Here is a 9072-nt window from a genome sequence, read left to right as displayed (position 1 = left end):
AGCGCTGAGTGATGAGACCCCGTCGGGGGAGCTGTGGAAGGTTGGTCCTTTCACGCCATTCAGGTAAGAGAGGCGGTGGGACGGGAAACGGCTAGGAATGGGGACGGGTAGTGAAATTCAAATGCAGCCCAGACAGTACTGTGATCCCAACTTAAGATCACGCTGTGAGGTTCACACATGGGACTGTGTTAACTCTGACCTAAATTTTAATTTAGCCAATTACCCTCCTCCTCCTTCCACAGCTCAGCTGTCACTTCCTGCAATGACTGACCTCAGGTGTCTGGCATGTATTGAATAGACAGTACCTCCTGTCTCTGAGGAATGTCGATTTCATCATCAACAAACACCTCCCCCAACCCCCAACCCCTGCCCTCCACCTTTTCCTGTGCTCACACACAGTAGAATTTTTGGACAAAGATTTTCGTTCTCTCGATGCGTGGAGCCTGAGGCGGATTCCTAGCAAAGGACAGGACAGACGCTCAGGAATCTGCCATCCAGTCATCGGATTTGCGCAGTTTCCTGAGGGTCTCTTGGGGACCAGGAACAATGAGATGCAGGTTTCAAATGTTTGAACAAGAGTCAAAGGCAATTTTCAGTCAGTCAGTTGTCAACGGAAGTAAACTAGATGAATACAGGGACTTGACATTGCAAAGCCCTGAAGATCTGACGGTGGTCCTTCCAGGACGGCACAGAGATGGCACGACCTCCCACGTGAAGTAACCCACTGTGACATCCTGACATCCCCCCGTCCCGTGGAAGGACTCAGTGAGTGAGTGGCAGGGGCGGGACATGAACTGGAGAGATGGCTGGCAGAGAGTGTCAGGGTGGAAATTTGTAGGAGGGTGTTTTCTGGCCTCCATCCCTTGGGCGGGGGGCTTCCGGGGGGGGAGATGAGAGGAAGCTGGCAGACAGTGACAGCCCTGCTGAAATCCAGCTTCCAGGAATGCTTTGTTTCATTCCACATCACATGTTTGCCAATGTCATCGTAGCCTTGTAACCACACAGGAAAGGTGAAAATAGCTGTGCTGGAGTCACAGTGAATGGGGGTCTCTGAACCAGATCAACAAGACTGACTCAGCAGGAGCTGCCTGTGCACTTAGGATGCAGGAGCCCTTGATAAGGATGTTCACGCCCTGCGCGGACCAGTTAAACCTGCAGAGCCGCGGAGGCTGGGGTGGGGGCTTGGTGGGGGAGGTTAGAACCTGGTGGCTGTCAGCACCTGCCTCTTCTGTTACTGACCAGACCTGGGGGGGCGTGGCTTCCCGCTCCTGAGGCTTGTATCTCCTCTGAAAGGCGGCTTTGTAAATACAGGTCAAAAGCCTGCAGCCCTGGCTGGTGCTTTAAAACTGTCAGCCTCAGCTATTGTTATATAAGTACGCAGCCTGATTATCTGAGAACCAGGGTCAGTGTTAAGGCATCTCAGATATCCGCAAAATCGTTAGCAGCCATCGCAGCGTGTGGATTTATTAGATCAATAACACTTCGGATGTTATAATATCCCAGCAAAAAGAAGGGAAATTAACATCTACTGAGCACACAGCCCTGCAGGCACGTGTGTGTCCCAAACTTTCACAGTCCTTACACACACTGAACCTTATGACACAGTTTTATTGTCCTTGGTTATAAATAAAGAAACAGAGATGTTGAGAGGTAGGTCTGGGTTCACAGAGGCAAGAATTTGAGCCGGGACGCCTGCCCTCCCTGCCTCACGCTGGACTCCTCGAAGTTCTGTCCATTTCCTTCTCACGCTCACCTTGCCCCAGACCCTGCCCTGCCAGCCACCAATGACATCCCCCTGGTTCCTGCAGCCAGAAGGCTTGGAATCCTCCCTGGTTTTCTCTTCCACTCGCATGTCTCACCAGGAAACTCTGTAGCTCTGGCTCCAAATGATATTTGGAATCTGATCAACTCTCACCCTCTCATCTTTCCCCCATGCCTGGAAGTGTCCCTGTCGCCCCCTCATTCTATCCTCAGCCCAGGGGAGGAACTCTTCCTCCACAACCACCAGAGCTGCCCTTCCCTGCTCAGCGCTGCTGTGCCGATCCACCTCCCTCGGGGTCGGAGCTACAATCCTCACAGGGGCTCCATCTCTCCTACGCTCCCCTCCCCCCCGCCGCTGAGAGCCTCCCACCTCGGAGCTCTGGCTGCACTCCTCCCTCTGCCTGACGTGCTGCTGCCCTACATACCCACGGGCTAACTCCCCTCCTTTCCTGCATATCCCTTCTGACTGGGTTCCTATGCCGAGTGCTCTGTTTAATTCTGCACCCCTTCCCCCCTCACAGCCACCCGCACTCAGCGCTCCAGTCTCTCCCCGGCACTAACCACCTTCTAACACACGGAGTAGTTTATTGACCTACGTTTACGGTGTGTCTCCCCGGCCAGAGCGCAAGCTCTGGGCGATCAGAGCCCTTTGTTGGGTTGACCGGAGCATCCTTGCTTCTGCAATTCTTCCTGGCCAGAGACTAGCCCTCAACAAATATTTGTTGAATAAACGGTGGATGAATTAACTTGGCAGAAGCGCGGAAGATTTCTTGGAGGAGGACAAGGCGTGTGCCGGTAGAAATATCCACCTGAAATTCAGAATTCTGCTGAAACGACAGATCCGGGCTGAAGATACAGAGTCTGACGGTGTAGGCCTAGAAGGCGAAACAGCAAAATGAATGTGTATAAGTTGTGAATCTTCCTTTTCCCGTTTAAAGAAGCACATCAGTCTTTGTGGCGTTGGCTACAGCTTTCATAGTAGTGCCTTAAAGGACTGTGCGATTCCAGTGGGGGGTTACACAATAACCGTGTTATATTTGGGGGCATCTTGAGTCTAATTTTTGGCTGTTACGAATGACTGCTATGAATATCTTTATGTTTATAGCCTTTGCTGCATTTTGAATCATTTCATTAGAAGAGATTGTCAAAGGCTAACAGAAAACCAATTTGACGGTTCTCCATAAGGGCTGCACCCGTTTCACCATCTCAACACTGTTGGAACGTCCACGATTCACCCTGTTACTGGCGACGCTGCCAATTAATATACGGAAATGTTGGCTTGTTTTCAATATGTATTTCGTTTTCTGTATGGTTTTTATTTGCATCCTTTCCTTGATTATTTACTTGAAGCGCACTTTTTGTTTTATCAATTTGTATTAATCATTTGCCAATCTGAGAGGTTAAAAGTGCTATTTTAATTGGCTTTGTCGTATCAGGAGTAAAGTGGACATTCTTTCTCGTGTTCAGGAGCGATCATATTTCCTCTCCCATGAACTTCTTCTATCTTTTGTCTTTGGCCTCCATTTTTAATATTCAGTTAGTCATTCAATTTTTCATTCAGTAATTATTTAGGAAGATATATGGTGGCCAAGGTTGTTGAGGGCGCAGAACAGATGAGGATAGGAGGCTCTGCTCCACAAGGCCACCCAGGGACCCAGGCTCCTTCCTTGTGTTCACCCTCCAGGCTGTTGTCCTCTCCACATGGCCACTCTGTTTGCCATCAGCAAGGCTGAGTTCTGGTCTGAGGGCAGGAGAGAGAATAAAGAGCTTGCAGTTCTCTTTGTAAAGGCACCTGGAAGGTGCACGGTTCACCCACCTGCCAGGGAGATGGGAGCACAGCTGGGCATCACCTGAGCTGTTCTGCTATAGCTCAGAGGTTTTATTTAAGAGACAGGGGAGAATGGACCTAGAGGAAAGAAAAGTGGGCCGGGTGTGTCCAAAGCACTGGCAAAGTTTAAAAGTCAAAACTAATGCATGTTTGAAGAGCTGCTTGGAGAAGAATTCTAATACCTCTGATGCTTCACCTTGAGAATGCGATGAGGATCTGCTGGGGAGGGAAGGAACCGCCAACTGGCTCTCATCATCCCTCTTGGGTTTCGGGTAATAAACATTTATAAATTTGGACTAAAAACACATTCGCCTCTTTAGTTAATGTACAAGCCTTAAGATAGCTGCTGGCCTAACGCCTGCGCCCCTCACCCTCACCCTGCACTCTGCACTGGCAGGTGGAGCAGCTGAACCCTCAGGGAATCCAGTTGCTCTGGCCACTGCGATCGCCAGCGCTCCTGCAGAATCCCAGCACCCCGGCAGTCAGGTTCAGACAAGCTGGTAAACACTGCAATTTTTTTTTTTTTTGGCCGTGCCTCACAGCATGAGGGATCTTAGTTCCCTGACCAGGGATCGAACCCACGCTCCCTGCGGCGGAAGCGTGGAGTCTTCACCACTGGGCTGCCAGGGAAGTCCTCAAGACTGCAATTGTAACGTAACTTTGAGCAAAAACCGATCTGCACTTGGACTGTCTGGAAGCATATATGCTGTGAGGTTTACTGCGAACTGACGAAAGCCAGAACTTTCCTTGCCCATTTTGACGTCACCTTCCGTGGGTGTTCCAGGGAGCGATATTCCACTTCATCCCCAAATTGACACTATCGCCTCCTCTTGTCTACTCTGCATTTCAGGATATAAATTAACTCATCACACAGGTTTTTCCATGTACATCCACGTTTCCCACACCTATATCCAGCGCTTTCTTTAATCGCATCATGCAGATGCTATTTTTATTAGCAGTGGCAGCTGACAGGTAACCAAGCTTCACCCAGGTGGCTCTCAATGCGGCTACTGCTGACGGGGGAGCAGGGGCTGGGCCACACAGAGATCTTGGCACATCAGCTGCTGCTTTCCGTAGGTGCTGAAGCAAGCACAGTGCTGAAACCTGGGCGCACACCAATTAGCAAGCCCCGGAAACCGCCAGTCAGAGCAGCGAAGACGGCTGCAGCGGACCTGCTGTATGTCAACCCCGATTAGGGGCACCACCACCCCCCCAACAGCTTTCCCCCCTTGTTGTCCATACGTTTGTTGTCTACATCTGTTGCTCTATTTATGCCTTGCAAAATGGTTAATCTGTACAGTTTTTCTAGGTTCCACATATATGCATGAATATACAAGATTTTACAAGAATTATTTTAACCTTAAAAAGTCACTTTGTATACAGTGAGGCATGGTAACAGTCTGACAGGTAGGGACAAGGTCTGATTACAGAGCAGGAGAGGCCCTCTGGTGTGATGTGCCCTGCCGTTTGCAAGGGGCAGAGTCGGGGTTGCCATCTCCAGCTCTGGGGGGGGGGGTCCCCACTGAAAGGCTCTCAGTGTCTGTGATGAGGGCAGAGGCTGTCCACCACCATTCCTTCTGCTCTGACTCGGATGGCTACAAAATGCTGGCATGATATGGACAGGGAAGCCTTTGCTTCCTTCCCATTCCTGAAGAGTGATGCCAGCCACACAGACGACCTATGGTGTGATGTGGGCTCGCTCAGGCTCCATCCGCACTTAGGAGCTGGGCTTGCTGGGAGGGTGGGGACCGCGGATTCTGCATCACACCCTGTGGTGGGCAGTCTCTGATGGACTTCTCTGATCTGTACTTCCTGGTGTTAAAGCCCTTGTGTAATTCCCTCCCCTTGAGTGGGCACTGGACCTAGTTTCTTGCTCCTAATAAAGAGATTATGGAAAAACCGATTGGATGTCAAGTTCAAGATTAGGTTACAAAAAGCCTGCAGCCTCTGACTTGGGCACCGGCTCATGGGAGGTCCTTCTCCTGTTCATGCTGAGGGGAGTCAGCTGCCGTGTTATGAGCTGACCGAGGAGAGGTCCATGTGGGAAGGCATGGAAGGAGGCCTCCAGCCAATAGCAGTGAGGAACTTGGGCTCTCAACCCAACAGCCTGTGTGACTGAATCCCGCCAACAGCCACGCGGGTCAACCTGGAAACCCGGAGGCAGAGCCTCATCCCCAGAAGAGCCTTCGGATGAGACCACAGCCCTGGACAACAGCATGACAGTAACCTCACGGGAGACCTTGACTCAGACGTGCCCAGGAAACTGCGCCAGGTTCTGACCCACAGAAACTGTGAGATCACGTGTGCATATGGCTCTAAGTGTTACGTTTTGGGGTAATCTGTTACACAATAAGAGATAGCTAATACGTAGCCTGGGACACAACACCCTGACCAGAGATCCAGAACATTTCAATTGTGTGATATGAGGTTTCCCCAGAATCTTTCATCCTACAGATATTTTCATAGGGCAGCATGAAACAGTAAACTAGTGTCCCAGTTAATAATTCTAACTCTTTACTCCACTAAAAGCTTTGTATTAGAGTTAACAAACTACCCCCAAATGACCTGCTTTCCTTTGTTATTGTTATTCATAAATTATTCCATCCACCCCTCAGTGGAAGTATAGATGATCAGAGAACTAGAGCACAAGCAGCTTGAGGGAAGAGAAACACGGACTTACAAACTGAATAATCAGCAAAGTCAGCAGGTCTGATTTAGAGAGTGACTAACAAATGCAACTAGATCACATTGGAGAAGGCAAAGCTGGGACAGAACGGCAAGAATGTGCATGTGTGTGTGTATCTTCTGGTTATATGTCCATTTGGCTCATATTTCAGTCTTCTGGTTCAATAATTTTGGAAAATTGGGAAGTTTAAGTTCAAATTAGAGGAACAGGTTCTTCAGAAATAAAAAAACAAAAACAACTTAAAAATCAATTTGTCTAGGGATTTTCAAAATATCTTCCCCCCAGAAGTTTCTTACAAAAGTAAAATCTTAGGTAGAACTGTAACATGTAAAACAAAGAAGATGGTATTTTGTTAGCATATATTTATTTACATATTCAAATCTATAACATTGACTCATAAAATAAATCACTGAGAACTATAGTATGAATACAGAGTTTAAGAATCAGGGCTTACGGGTCTCAGATGCAGTCTTATGCCCCCTTCAGTGTAGCTGAACAGAGTCAAAACAATTATAATTCACAAAGACAGGTAGCTCCGAATTGTAAAAGTTTTATAAACAGCTTTTTAGCAGCCTAGGATACACATCAACTAAGCTAATTCAGAAGCTTGACAGAGAAAGTGTGAGGCAATTTTTATCTAGCAATATCAAAGAAGCGCTGTTAGCTCTTAATCATTAGTCGTTAAATTTGGTGATGGTTGATCAAATACCTCAGCCCGTGTTCATTATCACTGGGAAGGAAATACTTTTTCCATGTAATCTTGAACAATATGCAACTATATTAATTTTTTAAAAATCAGATACAGTGGTGCAGAATTCTTTGTCAGATAGTAATTTGAAGTTTCTAAATGTCTAATCTACTTTGTTTTTCTTCCTGAGTCCAAACTTTAGTTCTCAGTTTCAATCCTGACACTGTAACTGTAATTTAAGACATGCCAACGTAGGGGCCCGACGTTGCCAGGTGGAAAACCTAAATATACATTTCACCAAGGAAGACATACAGATGGCCAAGAGGCACATGAAAAGATGCTCAACATCACTAATTATTAGAGAAATGCAAATCAAAACTACAATGAGGTATCACCCATGCTGGTCAGAATGTCCGTTATCAAAAAATCTACAAACAATAAATGCTGGAGAGGGTGTGGAGAAAAGGGAACCCTCTTGCACCGTTGGTGGGAATGTAAATTGATACAGTCACTGTGGAGAACAGTACGGAGCTTCCTTAAAAAACTGAAAATAGAACTACCATACAACCCAGCAATCTCACTACTGGGCATATACCCTGAGAAAACCATAATTGAAAAAGAGACATGCACCACAATGTTCATTGCAGCTCTATTTACAATAGCCAGGACATGGAAGCAACCTAAGTGTCCACTGACAGATGAATGGAGAAAGAAGATGTGGCACATATATATGATGGAATATTATTCAACCATAAAAAGAAACGAAATTGAGTTATTTGTAGTGAGGTGGATGGACCTAGAGTCTGTCATACAGAGTGAAGTAAGTCAGAAAGAGAAAAACAAATACCGTATGCTAACACATATATATGGAATCTAAAAAAAAAAAAGGTACTGATGAACATAGTTGCAGGGCAGGATTAAAGAGGTAGACATAGAGAATGGACTTGAGGAAACAGGGAGGAGAGGGCAAAGCTGGGGCGAAGTGAGAGTAGCATCAACATATATACACTACCGAATGTAAAACAGACAGCTAGTGGGAAGCAGCCGCATAGCACAGGGAGACCAGCTCGGTGCTTTGTGACCACCTAGAGGGGTGGGATAGGGAGGGTGGGAGGGAGACGCAAGAGGGAGGGGATATGGGGATATATGTATGCATATGGCTGATTCACTTTGGTGTGCAACAGAAACTAACACGGTATTGTGAAGCAATTATACTCCAATAAAGATCTATTAAAAAAAGAAAAGTTAGTTTGCATAGCCTCATGAACGCCGCCAGAAGACACGAGATGCTTGGGTCAGAGACAAAGGGCTGAGTGTTCCCAGACAGCAAGTAGCATGAGCTTCGCGTCTGCCTTGGTTCCCCCAGCCTCCAGCCGCAAGGGGGTGCCACAGAGCGGCCCAGTAGGTGCTGTGCATGTGGTGGGTTTACATCAGTGCTGAAAAACCTGGAGCTCAGGGCACTTGAGCTTCTTATAATGGGCAGCAAGCAATCACATTTGCTCAGCTGGACAGTAAAGAAACCTGTCCCGTCCCATTGGAAGATACTCCCTGTATTTCCCAAGGCTCTTTGCTGTGCAACATCTTTGAAAGGCTGGTCTGGGATAAAGATTGTTCGTGCCTCTGTTGGCAGGATGAGAACAAACATGAAAGACCTATAATCACTTCCTCATACCCAATAGCACGTTCTTCCCCTTGCCCCGAAATGTTGCAATTTAATTCGAAGGACTCCATGGGAGCCGTTCATTTTCAGCTTTTACTGTTGTCTGGAGCTCTGGAGAATCTTTAAAATCCTTCAGGGGAATTCCACACTTTGAAAATCACTTCTCCGGTTGAGACCCTTATTCTACCGTATGGAAACCGAGGCATGAAGAAGTTAAGTGGCTTATCTGGGTCCCAACTATTTAAGTACCCATCCAGGTAATGGAATTATAAATCCAAGCAGTACTAGACCACCGCCAAATACCCTTTTCTTTAATCTAGAAATAGGTCTTTCCAAAGGTATCAGGCCGAAGAACTTCCCAGGGCATCTTAATCTGGAGTTCCCCGTAAGCAATCTCTGAGACTAGGGCTACAGCATGAGGTTATTTGTGAAGGGAGCCCAGGAAACAT

The sequence above is a fragment of the Tursiops truncatus genome, chromosome 14 (genome assembly GCF_011762595.2).
Source record: "Tursiops truncatus isolate mTurTru1 chromosome 14, mTurTru1.mat.Y, whole genome shotgun sequence".
Lineage (NCBI taxonomy): Eukaryota > Metazoa > Chordata > Mammalia > Artiodactyla > Delphinidae > Tursiops > Tursiops truncatus.
This window is presented reverse-complemented; position numbering follows the sequence as displayed.